General features: G+C 42.7%; 1 protein-coding gene across 1 annotated transcript in view; it reads left to right on the top strand.

The window, feature by feature from the left end:
* Positions 1-17,912, top strand: part of shank3a (SH3 and multiple ankyrin repeat domains 3a) — a 530,257-nt gene that overhangs the window by 96,088 nt on the left and 416,257 nt on the right. The gene's annotated exons all lie outside the window — the stretch shown is intronic.

The following is a 17,912-nucleotide window of genomic DNA, read 5'->3' on the forward strand; positions in this document are numbered from 1 at the left end:
CTTCAAGTTTGAAATCCCTTGGTTGGATAGCTAGCTCGCACGTGATGTGACATCAGTGGGAGAAGGTTATTACCCCCGATGTCAGCAAGCCCAGTACAATACTCGAATAGGATTGTGAGGAGAATAAATGCTAAATCTGAAATATAAATGCATTATATACCATATTGATGGGGTATTCATGCTGCAGTGCATTGTTTCATGTTATCCCAATTGTTTCAATCATTGATCAGATTATTGTTGGGATTGAATTATAGAGACTAAGATGCCACTCTCCACATGTTATCTGTTTGTAATGTATTTATTCTCTTACTCCATTTTATCAATGGTTCTGGTGGGTGAGAGTGTCAGTGGGGTCTTTCACACACTGCAGTTGTGACCCAGAAAGGCAAGTATTTAAGACTGGCATATTGGATGTTGTTGGTGAGGACTCTTCCAATTCTTTGGATGTAATTTGGTGTAACTTTGGTCTATTTCTTCTATATGTGATTTATTTGCTGCATTTCTGGATAGTCTCCCATCTTCAGAATATAGGCTTAATCCATAGAAACACTTGTTCAATAACAGGCCAAACATAAATTCTTCTTTATTGTATTGTTCACTGGCCTGCATTAGTTCTAATCTGATAAAGCTCCAACTAAAAACAAATCCTTTTCATAAAGGCTTTTTTATGGTATTACCCTCCCTATCTCCGTAACCTTCACTGGCTTTCGAACTTGCTTAATGTTTCTAATTCTGACCTAATTTATACACCCTCTCCTTTTTTCTATACATTGGTAGATGTGGCTTAAGCAGCTATGACCCTTTCTTTTCTATTTTCCCCTCCACATCTCACTTGTCTTCACCGTGCTCTTTAACACTTACCTCTGACCCGATCATATTCCTGTAAAATGCATTGAGATGTTTTACTATGTCAAGGCTGTGTAGATATTGAGTAGCTCCAGCACAATAGAGGCTAATCTTACAGGTGTTTGGATGAAGGATAAAGGAATTGAAAGGATAGAGAAATGGGAAGTCTAATCTGAAGAATTCTTTCTGGTCTGGAAACTACAAACAGTTACCATCCATCCTTCCCACCTATATTATTTCCCATATCTATTAAACAGTAAATTAAAAAATGAAGATGCTGGAATCTAGATAAAAGACAAAATGTTGGAAATACTATGTAGGTCAGTCCACATCTGTGGGAAGAGAAATTGAGTCAACTTTTCAGGGCAGCAACCTACATCATTGGTTTGGTCATTTGCTTTACCTGACCTCCCTGAAAATTCAGATCATTGGTATTTAAAGATCAAGAGATTGATCCCTATCCAATGCAACTTGCATCCTTTCTTCATGGAGAGAGGATGCAAGAGTTTAATGGCAAAATTCTATTCAAAGTTCACAGGAAATGGATGCAGCAGACAGAAAGTATCACAATGAAGCAGGATTACACAGTTGAAGTTGGATTTGAGGTATTTGGCAGGTGGTGCCGAGGAAGCTTCACTATATATATCATCTGCAATGTACTGCTTCTGGGTAATTTTCAAAAAAGGTACGAATCAAGGTCCCTTATTGTGGGACAAAGAGGGGCAAAGAGAACAATGTCGATAAAATATCACTCTCTGCCTAACCTGTAAATATTTGTTACCTCTAGACTTGACTGATGAAATATTTAACCCGACCATTCTTTGAGATCAAGAAGGAAGTGGTGTTGGGGCTCTTGAAGAACATTAAGGTGGATATCTTCCCAGAGATTCATGAGATCTATCCCAGGTTATTTATAGAGGCAAGGAAGGAGATTGCAGGGGCCTTGAGCAAGATCTTTGCATAGAAGTGAGAAAGAAATAATCCAGGAAATTATAGGCAGGTGAGCTTCATATTAGTGGCAGTGAAGCTACTGGAGATGATTTTTCAAGATAGCATTTACTCACATTGGGAAGAGAATGGACCAATTACGGACATACTTAAATATCATGTCCACAGCGGGTCTTACAAACTTGATTGAGGTTTTTTGAGGAGGTGACGATGGTAATCGATGAGGGTAGTGGATATTGCTGATGTCAATTTTATTAAGGTATTTTATAAAGTCTATCATCGCTATTTCAATAGATTAAGATGCTTGGGTTCCACTCTGATTTTGTTATTTGGGATTTTGAGCTGGCTTACCAGAAAAGATAGATGGTTATGGTGGGAGAATGTTATTCTGGCTGGAGGTCTGTGACATTATGAGTTCAGTAGGGATCTGTGCTGGGATCTCGGAATAAAAATGATAAATGACTTGGGTGTAAACGTAGATGGGTCGGTTAGTAAATTTGCAGATTACTCCAAAATTGATGGAATTGCGATTATTAAGGAAGGCTGGATAGAGATCAACTACAGAAATGGGTGGAGAAATGGCAGATGGAGTTTAATCCGTGTTGCACTTTGGGAGGTGAAATGTAAAGGGAAATTATACAGTTAATGGCAAGGTCATTAACAGCATTAATGTACAGGGGGATCTTGGGAACCAAATTCATTGCTCTCTGAAGATGGCAACACAAGTGGATAGTGGTAAAATAAAGTGTATGGTATGTTTGCCTTTATCAGTTGGGATGTTGAGTACAAGAGTCAGGAATTCAGGTTGCTGCTTTGTAGGACTTTCGTTAAGCTGCATTTGGAGAATAGTGTGTAGTTGTTCCATTGCAGGAAGGATGTGGAACCTTTGTAGAGGGTGCAGGTGAATGTTACCAGAATACTGCCAGGATTAGAGGACTTTAGCTTTAAGGCAAGACTAGGCAAACTTGGATTGTTTTCAATGGAGCTTCAGAGGTTGAGGAGAGGTGGTCTAAATATTACAACAGATATAGATAAGGTAGATAGTCCTTTTTTCCAGGTTGGAAATGTCAAAGACTCAAGGGCATAGCTTCATTGTGAGTGGGAAAAAGTTTAAAGGAGATCGCGGGGCAAGTTTTTGCACAGCTGGGTGCCTGGTTATGGGTGCCTGGATATGACCTTTGTTTATAATCACGTTTGTGGAGAGTGAAATATAGAATGTAAAACAATACAGCACAGTAACAGGTCCTTTAGCCTACATTGTCCATGCTAAACATGATACTGATATCTGAAAGCATCTTAAATGCTACTTTTGTATCTGTCTCTTGTATCTGTGGGACCAGCATTCTGGCAGGCAGGTTTGCCACTGCTACACGGGTGGTTTTAAACTGAATAAGGGGGGTGGGATGTCGAATGGGATAGTGGAGGATGGAGTTAAAGGGAAAGGGTTTCTTAACTGTGTGAGCGTAGAGACAGAGGGGTGTAAAATGAGGGTAGAAGCAATAGGTAGCAAGGTGAAAAGTAAAAGTGGCAGGCAGACAAAACCAGGGCAAAAAATCAAAAAGGGCCACTTTTCAACATAATTGTATAAGGGGTAAGAGTGTTGTAAATACAAGCCTGAAGGCTTTGTGTCTCAATGCAAGGAGCATTCATAATAAGGTGGATGAGTTGAATGTGCAGATAGCTATTAATGACTATGATATAGTTGGGATCACGGAGACATGGCTCCAGGGTGACCAAGGCTGGGAGCTGAACATCCAGGGATATTCAATATTCAGGAGGGATAGAGAGAAAGGAAAAGGAGGTGGGGTAGCGTTGCCGATTAGAGAGGAGATTAACGCAATGGAAAGGAAGGACATTAGTTTGGAGGATGTGGAATCGGTATGGGTAGAGCTGCAAAACACTAAGGGGCAGAAAATGCTGGTGGGTGTTGCGTACAGGCCACCTAACAGTAGTAGTGAAGTTGGAGATGGTATCAAACAGGAAATTAGAAATGCGTGCGACAAAGGCAAAACAGTTATAATGGGTGACTTCAATCTACATATAGATTGGGTGAATCAAATTGGCAGGGGTGCTGAGGAAGAGGATTTCTTGGAATGTATGCGGGATAGTTATCTAAATCAACATGTAGAGGAACCAACAAGAGAGCAGGCTATTCAAGACTGGGTATTGAGTAATGAGGACGGGTTAGTTAGCAGTCTTGTTGTACGTGCCCCCTTGGGCAAGAGTGACCATAATATGGTTGAGTTCTTCATTAGGATGGAGAGTGACATTGTTAATTCAGAAACAATGGTTCTGAACTTAAAGAAAGGTAACTTTGAGGGTATGAGACGTGAATTGGCCAAGATTGACTGGCAATTAATTCTAAAAGGGTTGACGGTGGATATGCAATGGAAGACATTTAAAGACTGCATGGATGAACTACAAAAATTGTTCATCCCAGTTTGGAAAAAGAATAAATCAGGGAAGGTAGTACATCCGTGGATAACAAGGGAAATCAGGGATAGTATCAAAGCGAAGGATGATGCGTACAAATTAGCCAGAAAAAGCAGCATACCGGAGGACTGGGAGAAATTCAGAGATCAGCAGAGGAGGACAAAGGGCTTAATTAGGAAAGGAAAAATAGGTTATGAAAGAAAACTGGCAGGGAACATAAAAACTGACTGCAAAAGGTTTTATAGATATGTGAAAAGAAAGAGATTAGTTAAAACAAATGTAGGTCCCTTACAGTCAGAAACAGGCGAGTTGATCATGGGGAACAAGGATATGGCGGACCAATTGAATAACTACTTTGGTTCCGTCTTCACTAAGGAAGACATAAATAATCTGCCGGAAATAGCAGGGGACTGCGGGTCAAAGGAGTTGGAGGAATTGAGTGAAATCCAGGTTAGCCGGGAAGTGGTGTTGGGTAAATTGAATGGATTAAAGGCCGATAAATCCCCAGGGTCAGATAGGCTGCATCCCAGAGTACCTAAGGAAGTATCTCCAGAAATAGTGGATGCATTAGTAATAATCTTTCAAAACTCTTTAGATTCTGGAGTAGTTCCTGAGGATTGGCGGGTAGCAAACGTAACCCCACTTTTTTAAGAAGGGAGGGAGAGAAAAAATGGGGAATTACAGACCAGTTAGTCTAACATCGGTAGTGGGGAAACTGCTAGAGTCAGTTATTAAAGATGGGATAGCAGCACATTTGGAAAGTGGTGAAATCATTGGACAAAGTCAGCATGGATTTACAAAAGGTAAATCATGTCTGACGAATCTTATAGAATTTTTTGAGGATGTAACTAGTAGCGTGGATAGGGCAGAACCAGTGGATGTGGTGTATCTGGACTTCCAGAAGGCTTTCGACAAGGTCCCACATAAGAGATTAGTATACAAACTTAAAGCACACGGCATTGGGGGTTCAGTATTGATGTGGATAGAGAACTGGCTGGCAAACTGGATGCAAAGAGTAGGAGTAAACGGGTCCTTTTCACAATGGCAGGCAGTGACTAGTGGGGTACCGCAAGGCTCAGTGCTGGGACCCCAGCTATTTACAATATATATTAATGATCTGGATGAGGGAATTGAAGGCAATATCTCCAAGTTTGCGGATGACACTAAGCTGGGGGGCAGTGTTAGCTGTGAGGAGGATGCAAGGAGTCTGCAAGGTGACTTGGATAGGCTGGGTGAGTGGGCAAATGTTTGGCAGATGCAGTATAATGTGGATAAATGTGAGGTTATCCATTTTGGTGGCAAAAAACAGGAAAGCAGACTATTATTAATTAAAGCTTTATTTCAGACACATGTCCATATACACATCAAACAGTACAAAGAATTACAAAGATACATTAAGAAATTGCATATTAGCGTAAAATATATATAAACTATTGCACCAATGCCATCTTAGCCTAGAAGTGAATCTATAGCAGCTTTTCAGAGGGCTGACTAAGGCTTCAATTATGTGGTTCTCTGACTTGTCCAGGCGACACATAAAACTAAACATCAGCTGTCTTAAGAGTGCCTCACAGGTTGGCACCCTAGTGGACACAAACAATTGACTGGCACTATGCCACCTAGGGACACGAAGTAGCAACCTCATTGCATCATTGTATGCTACCTTAAGCCTCTGCATACTATTTTTCTTATACTTAGACCACAATTGAGCAGTATATAACGGTGTGATGTAGGTTCTGAACAGGGAACAATTCACATGGTCAGAGTACATATAAAACTTCCTTATAAGCATGTTGGCTTGAAGATAAATTTTACAGCGCTGTCGGTAGAGGTGTTTGTCATCCTTCCAGTCATCAGATATGACATGACCTAAGTATTTAATTTCCTCACACACTGCAAGAGGACTGTCTGACAAATAAAAGGTCGGAAAAGTTGATTCCCTGTCCTCAGCGCTTCTAACCACCATTATGCGGCTTTTCTTAGCGTTATACTTTCTGTCATAATCAAGGCCATACTGAGAGCACACCTTCAGCATCTGCTGCAGCCCAGCACTATATTATCTAAATGGTGGCCGACTAGGAAAAGGGGAGATGCAGCGAGACCTGGGTGTCATGGTACACCAGTCATTGAAAGTAGGCATGCAGGTGCAGCAGGCAGTGAAGAAAGCGAATGGTATGTTAGCTTTCATAGCAAAAGGATTTGAGTATAGGAGCAGGGAGGTTCTACTGCAGTTGTACAGGGTCTTGGTGAGACCACACCTGGAGTATTGTGTACAGTTTTGGTCTCCAAATCTGAGGAAGGACATTATTGCCATAGAGGGAGTGCAGAGAAGGTTCACCAGACTGATTCCTGGGATGTCAGGACTGTCTTATGAACAAAGGCTGGATAGACTTGGTTTATAGTCTCTAGAATTTAGGAGATTGAGAGGGGATCTTATAGAAACTTACAAAATTCTTAAGGGGTTGGACAGGCTAGATGCAGGAAGATTGCTCCCGATGTTGGGGAAGTCCAGGACAAGGGGTCACAGCTTAAGGATAAGGGGGAAATCCTTTAAAACCGAGATGAGAAGAACTTTTTTTCACACAGAGAGCGGTGAATCTCTGGAACTCTCTGCCACAGAGGGTAGTCGAGGCCAGTTCATTGGCTATATTTAAGAGGGAGTTAGATGTGGCCCTTGTGACAAAGGGGATCAGAGGGTATGGAGAGAAGGCAGGTACGGGATACTGAGTTGAATGATCAGCCATGATCATATTGAATGGCGGTGCAGGCTCGAAGGGCCGAATGGCCTACTCCTGCACCTAATTTCTATGTTTCTATGTCTCCTCCACTACCCCCTGATAGGGTGTTTCTGGCACCCAACATTTTCTGTTTGCACATGTATTCATTTCACGAATCCTTTTGTTTCAATTTTCAACGTTGTTGGTAGATACTTACATGGCCCTGCCCTTTTCTATTTCTTTTAGGAACTACAATTTCACAGCTGAGTGCTCCTTTAATCCATGCCTCATGTGGTTCCCACTATATCCTCTGTGCTTTCTCACCCTTACTGCCTCTCAAGCAAACATTACAACACACTTTAAAACCTACCCCTTCAATCAGTCTTCCAGTCATGATTCAAGAGAGTTATTGTCATGTGTCCGAGATAGGATAATGAAATTCTTGCTTTGCTTCAGCACAACAGAATATAGTACAGAATACAGAACGTATCAGTGTGTCCATATACCATTATATAAATATTTACACACATGAATAAATGAACAGAGAAAGTGGAAATAAACAGATAATGGGCTATTAATGTTCAGAGTTTTGTTTGAGTTGAGTTTAATAGCCTGATGGCTGTGGGGAAGTAGCTATTCCTGAACCTGGACATTGCAGTCTTCAGGCTCCTGTACCTTCTACCTGAAGGTAGCGGGGAGATGAGTGTGTGGCCAGGATGGTGTGGGTCCGTGATGATGCTGCCAGCCTTTTTGAGGCAGCAACTGCGATAGACCCCCTTGATGGTAGGGAGATCAGAGCCGATGATGGACTTGGCAGTGTTTACTACCTTTTCTAGTCTTTTCCGCTCCTGGGCGCTCAAGTTGCCGAACCAAGCCACTATGCAACTGGTCAGCATGCTCTCTACTGTGCACCTATAGAGGTTAGAGAGAGTCTTCCTTGACAAACCGACTCTCTGTAATCTTCTCAGGAAGTAGAGGCTTTCTTTATAATTGCATCAGTGTTCTCGGACCAGGAGAGATCTTCAGAGATGTGCTCGCCCAGGAATTTGAAGCTCTTGACCCTTTCCACCATCGACCCGTTGATATAAACGGGACTGTGGGTCGCCATCCTACCTCTTCCAAAGTCCGCAATCAGTTCCTTGGTTTTGCTGGTGTTGAGGGCCAGGTTATTGTGCTGGCACCATTTGATCAGTCGGTCGATCTCTCTTTTTTAAAAAATATTTTTATTAGAAGCAATTGTACAATCGGCATATAATAATAATGCTGTTAATGTACAGCTTCAATTTTAACTTTTGAACTTGAAAATAGGGGAAAAGAAACGAGAAAACAAGAGAGAGAAAGAGTGAGAGGTGCAAAGATAGGACCCCTAGACTGCCAAAGTAGTGGAGCCACAGAGTGGATAAAGATGTAAGAGAGGAGAAGAAGAAAAAAAAAGTTAAAAAATAAATAAAGTGGAGATATACCTGCCTCTCGTCCCCACCCCACCCACCTCACCCACCTCACCCAACCCAACCCATAGTTGGATTTAAATCCAAAGTTGTGTTGCGCCATACTATCCTTGTAAGAATTCGTGAAGGGTGTCCATGTCTTGAAAAATTGATCTGGTTTTTCTGCCAAGACAAGTCTAATATTTTCCAAATGTAGCGTCTTGGACATGTTTGTAATCCACATCTTAACAGTAGGAACTGATGTGTGTTTCCAAAATTTAAGTATTCGTTTTTTCGCCGTTATCAGGCCATAATTAAGGAAACATATTTGAAATGATGTTAGCTCAGAACAGGTTTCTGACGTACCTAGAGTGATCAGTTCAGTGTCGGGGTCCAATTTTATTTTAAGTATTTTGGAAAAAATTTCAAAAATTCCCACCAGAAATTATGTAACTTTATACAAGAGGCAAAATAATGGGTTATAGTTGCTTCAGAGATGTGCGCGCCCAGGAATTTGAAGCTCTTGACCCTTTCTACCATCGACCTGTTGATATAAACGGGACTGTGGGTCCCCATCCTACCTCTTCCAAAATCAGTTCCTTGGTTTTGCTGGTGTTGAGGGCCAGGTTATTGTGCTGGCACCATTTGGTCAGTCAGTCGATCTCTCTTCTATACTCTGACTCATCCCCATCAGTGATACGTCCCACAACAGTGGTGTCAGCGAACTTGATGATGGAGTATGACCGGCTACGCTGTCTTGAGTATAGAGTGAGTACAACAGGGGGCTGAGCACGCAGCCTTGAGGTGTTCCCGTGCTGATTGTTATCGAGTCTGACACATTTCCACCAATTCGAACAGACTGTGGTCTGTGAATGAGGAAGTCGAGGATCCAATTGCAGAAGGATGCGCAGAGACCCAGCTCGGCGAGTTTGGTAACCAGCTTGGAGGGGATGATTGTATTAAATGCCGAGCTGTAATCAATGAATACAGCCTGATATATGAGTTTTTGTTGTCTAAGTGGTCCAGAGCAGAGTGGAGAGCCAGCGAGATTGCATCCGCCATTGATCTGTTGTGACAGTAGACGAAGTGCAGTGGGTCCAGGGTTTTGCCGAGGTAGGAGTTGATTTGCACCATGATCAACCTCTCAAAGCACTTCATCACCGACGTTAGTGCCACCAGTCAATAGTCATTGAGGCATGTCACCTTGCTCTTCTTGGGCACCGGTATAATTGATGCCCTTTTAAAGCAGGTGGGAACCTCAGACCTTACAAGTGAGAGGTTGCAAATGTCCATAAAAAGTCCAGCCAGTTGGTCCACACAGCTTTTGAGAACACGACCGGGTATACCATCAGGTCCAGATGTTTTTCGGGGGTTCACCACTCTGAAGGATTTTCTGACGTCAGCCTCTGTGACTGTGACTGAAATACCATCACAGCGAATGGGGGCTCCCTATCAAAGCGTGCGTAAAATGCATTGAGCTCGTCAGGGAGTGATTCTACACCAACATATGAGCTACCTACTGATTTCACCTTGTAGGAGTTGATTGCATTCAGACCCTGCCACAGCTGCCGAACATCTGTCTCATCCTCCAGCTTGGGGCAGAAGTCCCTTTTGGCCTTTTTGATGGCCTTACCAAGGTCGTATCTGGACTTCTTGTAGACCACTCTATCATCAGACATGAATGCCCGGTGTCTGGTCTTCAGATGAGTGCGGATCTTAGTTCATCCAAGGCTTCCGATTTGGAAACACTAGGAAGGTTTTTGTAGGGAGGCTACAGACTCCAAACAGTCCTGGAGTTTCCCCCCCCCCCCCCCCCCCCCCCCCCCCACCCCCCCCCCTCCCCTGCCCCTGAAGTCCTGCCCGTCGGCCACACAATGGAGGCCTCACCGTAGTTTCCAGGTACTGTACATACTGTACCTGCTGTTTTTGTGAACCTGCGCTGGACCTGGGATTCCCTTGCAGATGGCAGCTTCAGCTCCGTTCCGATTGGGGATTCCCTCACAGACGTCAGCTCCAGCTCCGTTGCTCCCGGGAAGTCCTGCTTGTCGGCTCAGGAGGTGTTTCCAGGTACAGTCTCTTTGATTCCCAGTCAGGTCGGGTCCAGGGAACGCTTGCAGTCGGAGGCTCCCGCAGCTTTCAGATGCACTAGCAGCTTGTCCGTTACGGCGCCAATTTCTGCCGTTTTTCCGATCCAGGTAAGTTGCTTGTTGCTGTAAGTAATCTTCTTCTGTTTGGCTGTTAGCACAAAATTGCCACTGGCAGGCGCTATCTTAGATTCACAGGGTTCTGTCATTGACAGGGTTAAGTCATCTGTCTTAGTGTGTAGCATGGTACCAACCATTTGTTGGAATGCTTCTTTACATTGCCATGTAAATGCATTGCATTATTGCAAATTGTTGTTAACATATCTGAAGTTCAGTTGCTCTGGTAGAAGATAATGGGAAATGTCAAGAGAACTTATTCTTCATCTATGCCAAGTTGTAACTGACCTGGGATGATATGCTTCCTCCAACTCAATGTCTCCTTGCCACGGTCCCATCTTGTGCTGATAACAGGAGCTTTGCCAGGATCTGAATAACCAATAATCAAACTTGATGGCAGTCACTGATTTCCCATATATCTTCATATTGGAAGATTCTTTGTCAGAAATGGAAAGGAGAGAAAAATAATTTGATGTTGTAGAGAAGGCGAAGGTGGGATGGAAATGAAAAAGAGAGTATATTTGATAGGGTGAGACCGATAGAATCATAGGGTGTTACATTGTGGAAACAGAGCAGTCTGCCTAACTTGCCCACACCGGCAACATATCCCTCTACACTAGTCCTACCTGCCTGCATTTGCTCCATATCCCTCCAAACCTGTGCTATCCATGTACCTGTCTGACTGTTTCTTAAATGTTGGGACAATCCCTGCCTCAACTACCTCCTCTGGCAGCTTGTTCCATACACCCGCCACACTTTGTGTGAAAAATTTACCCCTCAGATTCCTGTTGACATATCTGAAGTTCAGTTGCTCTGGAAGAAGATAATGGACAATGTCAAGATAACTTATTCTTCATCTATGCCAAGTTCTAACTTACCTGCAGTGATGTGCTTCATCCAACTCAAGTCTCCTTTTCACAGTCCCATCTTTACAAGCTGGTCCCATTTGCCTGCAATTTGTCTGGCCGATATCTAAACCTTACCTATCCATGTACCTGTTCAAGTGTCTTTTAAATGCTGTTATAGTAACTACTTCATCTACCTCCTCTAGCAGCTAAATCCACACTCACACCACCTTCTGAGGTGAAAATGTTTCCCCACTGGTTCCTATAACATTTTGCCCCTTACCTTAATCCCGTCTCCTGGTGCTTGATTCCCCCATCCTGTGTACAAGGCTCTGTGGATTCACCCTATCTATTTCCCTCATAATTTAATTCATCTCTATCAGATACCCCCTCACCCTTCTGCACTCCAAGGAATAAAGTTGTAGCCATCTTCATTGTCTATGATACCACCTTCTTTAGTATTATCTCCAAATTTACTAATTACACCTTGTATATTCTCATCCAAGTTGAAAAGATAAGTCACAACCAGCACCAAACCCGGAGTTACACCACTAGTCACAGGTCTCCAGTCCAAAAAACAACCTTACACCACCATCCTCTGCTTCCTTCCACAAAGCCAATTCTGAAAAAATAGGAAATTAAGGAAGTTAAGTGAGTGGACAAAAATCAGGAAACTGTGAATTTGATTATTTTGGCAGGAAAAATAAAACAAAATAAGCAGATTTCTAAATGGCTAGAGATAGAAGAACTCTCCCCCCCCCCCCCCCCCCCCCCCCCCCCCCCCCCCCCCCAGTGATTCGAATACCGTGGTCCAAACCCTTTTATTCACACGAGGTCGATTTCGGATCCACTCACTCGAGCCCACAGCAGCCTCACGCAAACAGAACAGAAAGAAAGACGACACACCTCAAGGAACCATCTCCTATTTATACAGATACAGAGAGAGGCAATCACAGAAAGCAGCGGGAAAATACAATCAGAGTCAACCTCTTTGCCCAATCACGGAAACATAACAGTTGTCTATATTGAAACAAAACAGAAACTTCTTCAGGGGTCCAGACTTGGTGGCGACAGGTGGCTCAAATGATTTCCAGTAATTGGGTCTCTGCTCGGTGATGTCACCACCAGTGAAGCCAAGTCTCAACAGATACCTTCCATTCCCAAAGCACCCCAATCCCTGCATATTCGCAGATAGATGAGAATGGTCAAGTTGAGGTTACATTCGGATAAACCATGATGTTATTGAATAGCAATCCTACTTCTTTCTGCTTTGCATGTTTGATTACAATGCCAGAAGATTTGTTTTAGGCTTGAAATTCAACTTTGGCAACTTTGCCACTTACAGAGGTTTTGAGTCGGATCTCCATTGTTGTGCTCCTTAACAGTCCTTTTTCAGCTTTCCTATATTGGCCATGGGAGAAGGTTTTGAAAATCGTGTGTGTAGACCAGGCCACTTCTTCGGTGTTGCTTTGCCAGAGTTTCTGGGCGACTATTGAAAATAAAATCTAGCCTCTAGGTTTGTTCAGGTGAGTGGAAATGGTCCTGTGTCAATTCAACGAGCTAGGGGGCACTCTGAAAAATCAGTTTTCCTTGCTCGGACTACACCAGCTATGATATTACCAGAGTGTGTATTGCAGGCAGAGTGTACAGGAAACAAAGCTATGGATACATCCATAATATTTTAAAGACAACATGTTAGGAGATGCCCATATGTGTTCTATACATCTGAACAGGGTGTGGAGGAGATATAGTTATGATTTATTTTAGAGCCTACTGCAGGGAGGATGTGGAGGGGAGGTGAACATGATTTACCAAGCAAAGTTCATCATGACGGACCATGATTTTCGGTCCAACCACCATTTGGAGCACTATAATAGAAATATAGAAACATAGAAAACAGGTGCAGGAGTAGGGCCATTCGGCCCTTCGAGCCAGCACCGCCATTCAATATTATCATGGCTGATCATCCAAAATCAGTACCCTGTTCTGGCTTATTCCCCATATCCATTGATTCCCTTAGCCCTAAGAGCTAAATCTAACTCTCTCTTGAAAACATCCAGTGAATTGCCCTCCACTGCCTTCTGTGGCAGAGAATTCCACTGTGGCCCCTGGTTCTGGACTCCCCCAACATTGGGAATATTTTGCCTGCATCTACCCTGTCCAATGCTTTAAGAATTTTATATGTTTCTATAATACACTAAACTGCTTCAGGAGTATTAAGAATCAACCAGGAATGTTTGTTCTGATAAAAAGAGAATATTGCTGTGAAGCTAATGTCATGTGAGGACAAACTAGTTCTTTCAATTTCTCCTTACTCATACAGCTGTTGACTTGATGGCTTAAATACAGAAAAAACAGTGGGGATGGGAGGGGGCTGCAGAGTATGATATAAATGTAGATAAAAAAGTGTTGATCTGAAGGCACATTTACAATTTCCATGTCACTCCTGACATGGGACAGATACAAGATCTGACTTGAGCTTTCACATTTCCTCCTATTTGTCAACAATTGTTCTGTGGATTCAAATAGGTCCAGGTTTATCACTGGACAAGCGCTGAAAAAATTAAAATAACCCAAGAATTATTTACTATGAAATTTGATGGATAATATTGGAGTACATTAATATCTAATTGAAGATCTAAGTAATTTATATTTAGAATAATAGATGACATGGAAATGATTTTTAAAATGTATTCATTTTTCAGAATGATAGTTTTGCTGTTATGGCCAACAATGTTGCTCATTCTTAGGTGCTCTAAAATAATTGCCATCTACTTGAATCAATGCAGATTTTCTCCTTGAGATTCTCTAACAATGTTGTCAGGTCGTCAATGCTATGATTTAAACCAAGTAATGTAAAAGGAGTGGTGATATATTCCAAGTCAGTATGTTGTGTGACTTGGAGGGAAACCTGTAGATAGTTGCATACAATACTGTAAAGATCCAATGGTTTATTTGCAGAATAACAGATAGGTAATTGTGGCTAGAATCTGATGGAAGAACTTGGCTAATTTATATAGTCATTGAGTCATAGAGTGATACACAGTGGAAACAGGCCCTTCAGTCCAGCTTGCCCACACCGGCCAATATGTCCCAGCTACATTAGTTCCACCTGCCTGCATTTGGACAATATCCCTCAAAACCTGTCCTATCAATCAATGTACCTGTCTAACTGTTTCTTAAACGTTGGGATAGTCCCAGCCTCAACTACTTCCTCTGGCAGCTTACTCCATATACCCAACACCCTTTGTGTGAAAAAGTTACCCCTCAGGTTCCGAATAAATCTTTTCCCCTTCACCTGAAACCCATGTTCTTTGGTCATCGATTCACCTACTCTGGGCAAGAGACTCTATGCATCTAGCTGATGTATTCCGAGCATGATTTTGTATGTTAAATTCCAGAGTATACAAGCCCAGTCGCTCCATTCTTTCAACATATGACAGTCCCGCCATCCCAGGAATTAACCTCGTGAACCCACGCTGCACTCCCTCAATAGCAAGAATGTCCTTCCTCAAATTTGGAGACCAAAACTGCACACAATACTCCAGGAGTGGTCTCACGAGGGCCCTGTACAACTGCAGAAGGACCTCCTTGCTCCTATACTCAACTCCTCTTGTTATGAAGGCCAATTTGCCATTCGCTTTCTTCACTGCCTGCTGTACCTGCATGCTTACTTTCAGTGACTGATGAACAAGGACCCCCAGATAATAATCTGCTTTCCTGTTTTTGCCACCAAAATGGATAACCTCACATTTATCCACGTTAAACTGCATATGTCATGCATCTGCCCACTCACCCAATCCCATCCTCATAGCATCCTCCTCACAGTTCATCCTACCACCCAGCTTTGTGTCATCTAAAATTTGCTAATGTTACTTTTAATCCCTTCATCTAAATCATGAATGTATATTGTAAATAGCTGCAGTCCCAGCACCAAGCCTTGCGGTACCCCACTAGTCACTGCCTGCCATTCTGAAAGAAACCATTTTATCCCTACTCTTTGTTTCCTGTCTGCCAACCAATTTTCTATCCATGTCTGTACCCTACCCCCAATACCATGTGCTCTAGTTTTGCCCACTGATCTCCTATGTGGGACCTTATCAAATGCTTTCTGAAAGTCCAGGTACACTACATCCACTGGCCCTCCCTTGTCCATTTTCCTAGTTACATCCTCAAAGAATTCCAGAAGGCTAGTCAAGCATGGTTTCCCCTTCGTAAATCATGCTGACTCGGACTGATCCTGCTACTGCTATCCAAATGTGCCACCATTTCGTCTTTTATAATTGACTCCAGCATCTTCCCCACCACTGATGTCAGGCTAACTGGTCTATAATTCCCTGATTGCACTCTCCCGCCTTTCATAAAATGTGGGATAACATTTGCTACACTCCAATCCACAGAAACTGATCCTGAATTTATAGAACGTTGGAAAATGATCATAAATGCATCCACTATTTCTAGAGCCACTTCCTTAAGTACCCTGGGATGCAGATCATAAGGCCCTGGGGATTTATCAGTCTTCAGTCCCATCAGTCTGCCCAACACCATTTCCTGCCTAATGTGAATTTCTTTGTTCCTCTGTCACCCTAGGTCCTCTGGCCACTAGTACGTCAGGGAGATTGTTTGTGTTTTCCTCAGTGAAGGCAGATCCAAAGTACCTGTTCAACTCATCTGCCATTTCCTTGTTCCCCATAATAAATTCACCTTTTTCAGTCTTCAAGGGACCAACTTTGGTCTTAACTATTTTTTTTCTTTTCTCATACCTAAAGTTACTATCTTCTTTTATATTCTTGGCTAGCTTACCTTCGTACCTCATCATTTCTCCCCATATTGACTTTTTAGTTATCTTCTGTTGCTCTTTAAAAGTTACCCAATCCTCTGGCTCCCCGCTCATCTTTGCTATGTTATAGTTTCTCTTTTATTTTTATACGGTCCCTGACTTCCCTTGTCAGCCACGGTCGCCCCTTACTCTCCTTGGAATCTTTCTTCCTCTTTGGAATGAACTGATCCTGCTCCTTCTGTATTATTCCTGGAAATACCTGCCATTGTTGTTCCACTGTCATCCCTGCAAAGGTATATTTCCAGTCAACTTTGGCCAGGTCCTCCCGCATGGCGCCATAGTCCCCTTTGTTGAACTGTAATACTGACACTTCCGATTTCCCCTTCTCCCTGTCAAATTGTAGATTAAAACTTATCATATTATGGTCACTACCTCCTAGTGGCTCCTTTACATCGAGTCCCCTTATCGAATCCAGTTCCTTACACAACACTTAATCCAGAATTGCCTTCTCCCTGGTAGGCTCCAGTACAAGCTGCTCTAAGAATCCATCATGGAGGCACTACTCAAACCTCCTTTCTTGGGGTCCAGTACCAACCTGAATTCCTCAGTCTATCTGCGTGTTGAAATCTCCTATAACATCCGTAGCATTACCTTTACAACATGCCAATTTTTAACTCTTGATTCAACTTGCACCCTATATCCAGGCTACTGTTTGGGGGCCTGTAGATAACCATTAGGGTCTTTGTACCCTTACAATTCCTCCATTCTATCCATACTGACTCCACATCTCCTGATTCTATGTCACCCCTCGCAATGGACTGAATTTCATTCCTCACCAACAGAGCTATTCCACCCCCTCTGCCCACCTGTCGGTCTTTGAATATCCAGTACCGAGCCCTGGTTCTCTTGCAGCCATGTCTCTGTAATTGCCACAACATCATACTTGCCAATTTCAAACTGAGCATCATGCTCATCCACGTTATTTCTTATAATTTGCGCATTCACATACAACATTTTAACTTCGATATTCACCTCCCCTCTCACACCTGTGACTATTGGCCCTGACCTTACTCTCTCATCCCTTCTCGAACTTCCCTTTCCCTTGGAGCGAAAGAGACTGCAGGAGTGATATTCTGGAGGGGTATAAGTCGCGTGGAGCATGGTTAGGATGAATGCACAGTCCAATTTCCAGAGTTGGAGAAATCAAGAATTAGAGGGCCACTGATTTAACGTGGGAGGGGAAAGATTTCACAGGAATCGGAGGAACAATTATTTCATAGAGGCTAGTATATATGGAACAAGCATGCCATAAGAAATAGTTGAGGCAGGGGTACCATGATATTGAAATTACATTTAGACACGTATGTGGATCAGAAATGGAGGGATATGGGAATGAACAACTTGAACTGAAGGGGCTGTTTCCATGCTTCGAGTCTTACAATGTGGAGACTCTAACAGCGTCTTATAATCATGCTATATAACTAATCTCCTTGCTCATTTCTGCATAATCCCACTGTTCTGAAAACTATTTTATCACCTATGTTCACAACAAAACCACAATAAAAGATAACACTTCCACAAGTATTGCTGAAGTCTATTACTAATTATTTGCTCAAAGAAAATCAATGGGAAGGAAGCTTATCTTCCAGATTAACCATATAACCATATAACAATTACAGCACGGAAACAGGCCATCTCATCCCTTCTAGTCCGTG

The sequence above is a fragment of the Leucoraja erinacea genome, chromosome 22, assembly GCF_028641065.1.
Source record: "Leucoraja erinacea ecotype New England chromosome 22, Leri_hhj_1, whole genome shotgun sequence".
NCBI classification, from domain to species: Eukaryota; Metazoa; Chordata; class Chondrichthyes; order Rajiformes; family Rajidae; genus Leucoraja; species Leucoraja erinaceus.